Raw genomic sequence first — 7836 nt, 5'->3', positions numbered from 1 at the left:
CACGGGGTGTGATGTCCTCAGGGTTCATCTGAGCCGTAGCAGGGGTCAGAACCGGCTTCCTTCTGAAGGCCGAGTAATATTCCACCATACGTACCACATTTGGCCCGTGGATGGACACGAGAGGTGTCACCTTCGGGCTATTGTGAATTCCACGGGCAGACACGTGAGTGGACAAGACAGACCCCAGGCCTTTAAGCACAGATCTCAGAGGTTGGAGCACATCTAAGAGAGTCTATTTAAGGGGCATAAGGCATCTAAAGGTAAGTTTCCCCTTAAACATTTAACTGAACACGCTCCCAGCAAACACACCCCCAAAAGACTAGCGTACTGTCAGCTGCTGGACATTCCCCGGGGCCTGTCTACTTGCCGGACAACCAGAATCCGACTGCTCCAGGCCCCGGTGGGGCTGGTTCCTTGTAGCAGAGGTCATTATAAGGAAAAAAACCTGTTAGCCGTATGCAGGCTCCGGAAAGACCAGTTCCGTCCTTTACGACTACTCTGGTCCCACGGGAGACACATCGGTACCACAGAGCATTGGTCCCAAGGCCTGGCCATGCATGTGGAGTGAGGAGAGGGGACCAGTCCTCCTAGCCTGTACCCTGCGGCCCAAGTGATCCCAGGAAACCACACACCCAGCCCAGGGGGGCTTCCTGGGGAAGGTGATGCTTGAACCAACTCCATGAGTCATCTGAGCACCCGCGAGGGCTGTCAGATCGACTATTGATCACATGTTCTGGTTTGCCCTGTTGTCCAGGATAATTATTTTTAGGGCTCCCTATTATTCTCAAGAGTATCCCTGTGTGGATGATAAGTTATATGGTCCCTGTATTAGTTACCTATTGCCTAACAAATCACCCCAAAACTCAATGGCTTGGAAGAACAACAAACTTCTCTCTCTCTCTCACAGTTCCTACGGTTGAGGAATTTGGGCGCGGCTCCACCGGGCACCTGTGGCTGAGGATCTCTTACGAGGTCACGGTCAAGGTGCTGGCTAAGGCTGAGGTGACTGGAAGGCTTGCCCGGGGCAGCAGTGTGTTTTCCAGGTGGCTCGGGCACAGGCTGGCCGTCAGCGGGAGGCCTCGATCCCTCTCCACACGGCTGCTTCTGCGTCCCCACGATATGGCAGCTGCCCCCAGGGAGCAAGAGATCCGAGAGAGACAGGGAGACAGAGACAGGGAGATAGGGCCAGGAAGAAGCCATCCGCTTACGCCCAGAGGCCTACACCATCACCTCTGCCACCTTCCGCTCGTTGGAGGAAAGTCCCTAATCCAGACCCCACTTAAAGGTAGGGGCGCCCTAGCTCTAGGAGAGAAGGGTGTCAAAGGGTTGGGGACAGTTAACAAAATCGGGTATGTGTGGTGTGCACACGGGACAGAGCCAGAGAGGAGAGAAGAAATCAGATTAAGGATGTTCACAACGCCCGCTGAGAAGCAGGGGTAGTCAGAGAAGGGCTCTGAGCAAAGCAGAGCGAACCGTGTCATCCGCCCCAGCACCAAACTCGAGTGGGGCGAGCGGAAGCCGTGCCCAGCTGTCCCTTTCCTCCGGGTCTTTGGGGCCTTCACCCTCTGTCTCTGGTGGGGAATGTACCTTTCCTTCCCACTGGATGGGGGCTCCGTGTGTGTTCCCCGCTGGGCCCGGCCTAGAGCAGGTGCATCGTGCAGCGTTTCTGCATGGACAGCCAAGCCCAAGTGGGGCTCACAGTGGGGCTCAGCCTGGTGCTCTCCACCTGCACCCTCCCCGACCCCAACTGTACGCGCCCACTCCTGCCGCCCGCCGGACCGGTCTTCCTTCATCCCCAACCCCAACGCCTCCTGACGTCTTCCCATTCCGGCTCACACGCTGCCACCTCCTCCGGGAAGCCTTACTCGCTTGCAGGCCTCTTGCAAGGGGCCCAAGTGACCTGTGTCCCCAGAGAGGTTCCTGGAGGGCAGTGAATGAACCTCCCCCCGCTAGAATCAGTGTATGGGGATGCGGAGCCGTAAAGCCTCCTAACCCTGGGCTTTTCCGACTTGGCCCTGGCCTTGGCCAGCTGAACCAGGGCCCCTGCTCTCCGCGAGCGCTGGGTGGGGCTGAGAGTGGACCAGGCTCTGTGGAAGTGCTTGTCCGTCTCACGGAGTCCTCGCAAGAGGCCAGGCAGGGGCGCGCGATCGTTATCTCTGCTTCAGAGGTAAGGAAGTGACAGCCCAGCTAAGCCAAGCAGCTGGCCCGAGGTCACACAGGGCGGCGCCGGGATTCTGCCCCAGGGCCTGGGTGCTGGGCCCTCTCACCGTGGCCACCGGCGGCATCTTTCCCTAAAACCGCGACCAAGCTGGAGGCAAGCTGGGTGGGGGGTGGGGCTCAGCCCCGAGCACTCAGGAAACCAATGGACTTTGGATGGACGGTTTGCGATTCTGAGCTTTTCCCCCCATAAACGGATCTAAAGTCTCGAGTGCTCTCTGAGACTTGCTGCAAGATTTCCCGCAGGCGACAACACGCACACCCGCCCGACCGCGGGCCACGAGGCACCAGGGACCAAGCAGGCTGTGGGTCTGGCCCAGGTAGGCAGTGCGGGTCTCTGGGGGCATGCGTACACCTCATACTCACCGAAAAAGTGGATTTTAAAGATAATAGCATTTTACTGGCAAAAAGAAAAAAAAAAGTGTGTAGCAGGTTCCTGCAACCTGAAGGGACTCTGTGTAATGACCTTGCCCCGTCCCCCTTTATGGTGACAGATGAGCTCTCAACAATACCTCTGCTATGTGGCAGGGGTAACCAAGCCGGTGGGCTCCTATGCCTGGCTGAGCGGTCCCTGGGACAGTTTTTTGTTTGTTTGTTTTAAGATGATCTTTATTCATTTGGGAGAGAAAGAGACAGAGAGAGCACAAGCAGGGGGAGAGGCAGATGGGGAAGCAGGCTCCACGCTGGGCAAGGAGGCAGATGCGGGGCTCCATCCCAGGACCCTGAGATCATGACCTGAGTGGAAGGCAGACGCTTAACCATCTGAGCTGCCCAGGTGCCCACCAGGACAGGTCTTACCGCCTTAATTCCTGTGTTCAAATCCCAGCTCTGCCGCTTCTGTGTGCTCTGGGGCACTCAAGTTCCTCGCTCTCCTTATCTGTAAAATGGGAACATCCCACCTCCAGCTTGGCGCTGGCCTCGTTGTTACTATACACTTACTATCCGTGGCCAGCGTGCTCCAGCTCCAGTTTCGCCTTGGACGGCTGCAGGGAGTGACTCTGAGTCCCACAAGAGCAGCAGGAGCTTCTTCCTGCCCCTGGCCCCCCCCCCCCCCCCCAGGCAGCGGCCCCCCCCCCCACCCCCTGCAGCGGTGGGTCCTGATTGGTCTGTGATGGTCTCATTCCCTGAGCCAGGGATTGGTGCAGGCCTGTCCATGTGATCCGGTTCTGCTCAATGAGACGAAGTCTGTGCAGGAGTGGGGTGTGCTCCTGGAGAGTCTGAGACACTCTGGAGGCAGGGAGCCTTTCCCAACACTGGGTTTCTGACCCACGGCCAATAAAGCTTACAGCGGCCCGGGGCCACTCCAGAGGGAGCCACGCTGCCATGCCAAGGATGGCCAAACACAGACAGGAAGCCCTGAGTCCTTGAGGACATCATCAAGCCTTTAGGTTACCACACTTAGAGCACCTGACTCACAGCCTCTTATCACATAAACCTATCAAACTTAGCCAACAAAGTGAAGGGTATTTGGTATTTGCAACCCAAAGCATCCTGCTGATATCCCGGGGTTAGTCCCATCTCCTCTGCTTGAGATTAAGCCTGTCAGACAGGAGGAAGGGTCTGAGCTCAGCCTGTGCACTCAGGGAAGACTTCCTGGAGGAGGTGAAACGGAATCCAAAAGAATGAGCAAGCAGATAAAGGGAGCAGGGCAAAGGGTAACATTCCAGGCAGCCAGAACAAAGGCTCCATAGTGTGTGTGTGTATGTGTACGTCTGTGTCCGTGTGCGTGCACGCAGGTGAGACAGTCTGTGTGGCTAGGAGCCGGGAGAGGTGAGGCTGGAGAGCCAGAGGTGGGGTGGGCTGTGGGGGGGCCCTCAGCCAGGCTACAGAACCTCAGGCTATCACAAGGGCGGAGGACAGGTTCTGTGGGCGGCCTTGATTTTGTTCACCCATGGTCTTGTTCTCCGGCTTTGTGCCTAGAATGAGTGGCCTCCGTGGGTCCAGCTATACCCAAATGCTGCGCTGAACCTGGGGCAGGGGCAGGGCCGCCGGGCCCAGCTTCTCCAGGTGCGCTGCTGCCCGTCGTGCCTCTTCCAGCCCCCAGGCCGCTCACAGGAGGCCCTGGCTGAAATCTGGGTCACTCCCGCAGGAGTCGGACGTCTATCAAACGGGCGGTTACTAAGTACCGACAAAGCAGTGTGCTAAGCGCGGCGGGGAAAGGACCTGGTTCAAATCCCAATTCTGTCTCTTCCCAGCTGGGTGACCTTGAGCAAGCCACTTTCCTTCTCCAAACCCGGCACCTTTACCTCTTTATGGGAGATCATGAAATCAATGGGTGGCCCGCTTCTCTCTGGGGCTGGCTGGGCATGGGCGTAAGCAGTGGGTAAAACAATGCTCAGAAAGCTTCCGGGGGGTAAGGCTTCCCACCTGGGTGGGACAACGAGAGGCCGACAATATGCTGTGACAGACAGCTGAGCAGCGATGAGAGGTTCGGGGGGGGGGGGGCATCTGAGCGGGGCGGCAAGGCAGTACAAAACAGAGCTGGTAGGCGAGATGGGCCGAGGGTTCCTGGAGAGAAAAGGTCCACAGAGCCAGGGCAGAAAGGACACACAAAGCCTGTAGCCTCCGGTCTGTGTCCCCGAGGCCTTTAGAACTGTGTGCTGCCCACAGAAGAGCTGGACGGACTGTTGAATACGGGTGTCGTTTGAACCTGTAGCAGCAAATCTCTGACTGAAGCCAGAAGATGCGGATTCAAAAACCTCGCCTCTCCCGCTCACCGCGTGACCTTGAGCAAGTCATTTCACCTTTGAGCCCCAACCTCCTTCTTTGCAAATGGGTATTAAACCCAGTTCACAGAGCTGTGCGGCGGTGTGTGTGGGATCTAGGAGCAGGATCCCCTTTCCCACCTAGCTAATTCCTATTTTAAAGCCCTAAGACCCAGTGCCGCCTCCTCCAGGAAGCCTCCCAGGCTCCCTCAGGCAATGGCAATCCCCAGACCTGTCTGCTACCCCAGCTGAGGGGCATCTTGGCATGCCTCAGACTCGGCTGTACTCTCACACGGACGGAGTGCCTTCCAATGCCTTGTCCTTCCCCAAGGCTCCACCCAGGCAGAAACAAGAAGGAAAAAGTGATTCATTCTGCTGGGGGCGAAGCAAAGGGCAGGGGGTTCTGGCAAGGTTCAGGGGTGATATCACTAGATCTTGAGGGGTGAAGAGAAACTGACTGGGAGAGGGACCCGCTTCCAGGCCGAATCAGAAGTCTAAAAGCACAGGGGTGTGAAGGGAAGGTTAAGTAACTGCGGCTCACCACAGTCTCTGCCTTGAGTGGCTAACGATGAGAATTCCGGGTCTAGATTCCACCGGGCCTCAGACGCCATGCCAAGGATGCGACCCTACAGGACACGGCTGGAAACTTGTGACCCAGCAGCCCAGGGACACTGAAGGGTGTGTGTGTGTGTGTGTGTGTATGTGTGTGAGAGAGAGAGAGAGAGAGATGCACTGGCCCCTGGGCTAGCCTGAGCTAAACTTAGGTCGGGGGTGGGGTGGGGAAAGTGACAGGGCTTTGGGCCACCATTGGGGAGGGGGTCAGCACTGGTGGGAGAAGCAAACAGGAGCAAAAGCTCGCCCTGGAGGACTGTTCAAAATGCTCCAGGAGTACATTCACACTCGACTACCCCTCGCTAAAAAGCCAGCGTCCACAAACACCGCATGCCACACACGGCAGCCCTGTGAGATCGGGCGGGGGAGGGGGGTCTTCATTGCAGGGGGACAGAGTGAGGGCCCGGAGGAAAGGGACGCTGCCACAGTCACGCAGGCAGTGCGGGGCCGGCCACAACCTGAGGCCAGCGGCCCGGCCTGGAGTGCAGGGGAGGCAGGCCTTCAGCTGTCTGACAAATGTGCTCGGCACCTTCCAGAGCCAGACCCTGGAGACAAGGAGGTGACCTTTGACCTCTGAGTCATCTTGAGCTTGGACTGGACACCTGGGCCACAGACCCCTGGCCTCCAGCAGGGGAGAGAGAAAGGGTAACTCAATGAGGGGTAGGTTTCCCGCGGTCAGGAAGGTCAGCAGGGACTCACCACTCCCCCCCCCCCCAGCCCCCGACACCCCCCATGTCTATCTGTCATGTCAGTCTCCTAAACTGGGCCCTGGGGTGGACGCTGGAAGAGGGCCAGTCCCTATACAAAGGTTGAGGGGCAGAGGGAGTGGCTCTTTGCTGCCTTTCTAAGAAGCCCCCAGATGCCCCCTCCTCCCAGCACCCACCCAGGCCCTGCTCAGCCGCAGCCTGAGTCATCATCCCTGTTCCCTGTTCGAATGGCAGCCCACAAATCAGCCAGGGGGCTGCCTGGGGCCGAGGGCCAAGGGTTGGAAAAACAAGGCCGGCTTCTCTTACCTCCAACCTTGGAAGCTCAAGACAGGCTAGGGGGTGGTGGGCAGAGGGCAGGTAGAGGCGGGATGGGGGGGGGGTCAACGGGGGGGGGGGGGTGTGGGGGGGGGTAGGGGGAAGGGGGGAGGGAAAGGTTCAGAATTTGAGCTGCCGGCTTTTGTTTTCAAATGACCTGTTTAATAATTACCTTTGCAATCAAAGGAGCCAGGGCTCGGGGAAGGAGAGGGTTTCAACCCTCCATACCCCACCGAGCAGCCCGAGAAGAAAGTAAACAAGATGCCACCAGCGGCTCTTCTTGCAAACAATGGCGGGACTGAGCTGCCTGCTCAGACACACACATCAAAGTGAGATTTCCAGGCAAGAACTTTAAGAGGCAGATAAGAGGCTGGGACCGAATCATTTCCCTGCATCCCCAGAGCTTTCCTGAGCTCTGAGCCCAAGAGGGGCAGCCTTGGGGGGGCCATCATTTCAACCTTAACCTTGACCTGGAATATATTCATTCATTTTGCAGCCAGGGAGCACCACCTCCGCTCCGACCCCCCAAAAACCCAACCAGCAACAACTTCACCCTCTGACTGGTCACAATGCAATGATGGACAAACAAGGGATTTAAGTTACAGCGGCCAACTTGGGCTCACACTCCTCTGGGCTCCTTAAAAAACACACCCCACCCCAGGCATCCACCGGGGCTCACAAAGTCAGAGCCTGCCCTGGCAGTGGGAAAATCCAACTTGGTTTGTTTTAAAGGTGGTTGCTGCTTCCCCAATCTCCCAAGGCCTTCAACTATTTCCCCCCTGCAGCATCCAAGCCCAGCCTCGAGGCTGAGCCATAAACACGCCTGCTCCTCCCCCTTCCACGGTTCGGCAACACCCCCCCCCCCCCCTCCCCGGCCCTGGAGGAGAAAGCAGCACCGCGACCCCCTCCCGCAGCCCCTCCCGGGCCCTCCCCCGGCCCCCCGCGCCGTCCGCAACCCTCGCAGGCACCTCGAGATAAACACCCACTAATGATTTTATGATTTTCTGCTCTGGGTAGCAGCGCTCAGCAGAATCCCTCCCCCGGCCCCGGCGCCGGGGGCCGGCCCAGCCGAGGCCTTGGGGGATGGGAGTGTTAGTTTGTGTTTGCCACGGTCGCGTCCCCACACCTGTTTTTCATTCATTCGTTCGTTCGTTCATTCATTCCCGGGCTTGTCCCTGCAGCCTCCCCGGCCCTCCGGATCTCGGGGAGGGGATGGGAGGGAGGGGACCGAGATGGAGGTGGGGGGGGAGACAGCGGCGGGGGTGCACCGCGGGGGGGGG

Source organism: Enhydra lutris, unplaced genomic scaffold (genome assembly GCF_002288905.1).
Source record: "Enhydra lutris kenyoni isolate GAN:26980312 unplaced genomic scaffold, ASM228890v2 scaffoldscaffold13, whole genome shotgun sequence".
NCBI lineage: Eukaryota > Metazoa > Chordata > Mammalia > Carnivora > Mustelidae > Enhydra > Enhydra lutris.
Note: the sequence above shows the minus strand (reverse complement) of the source record.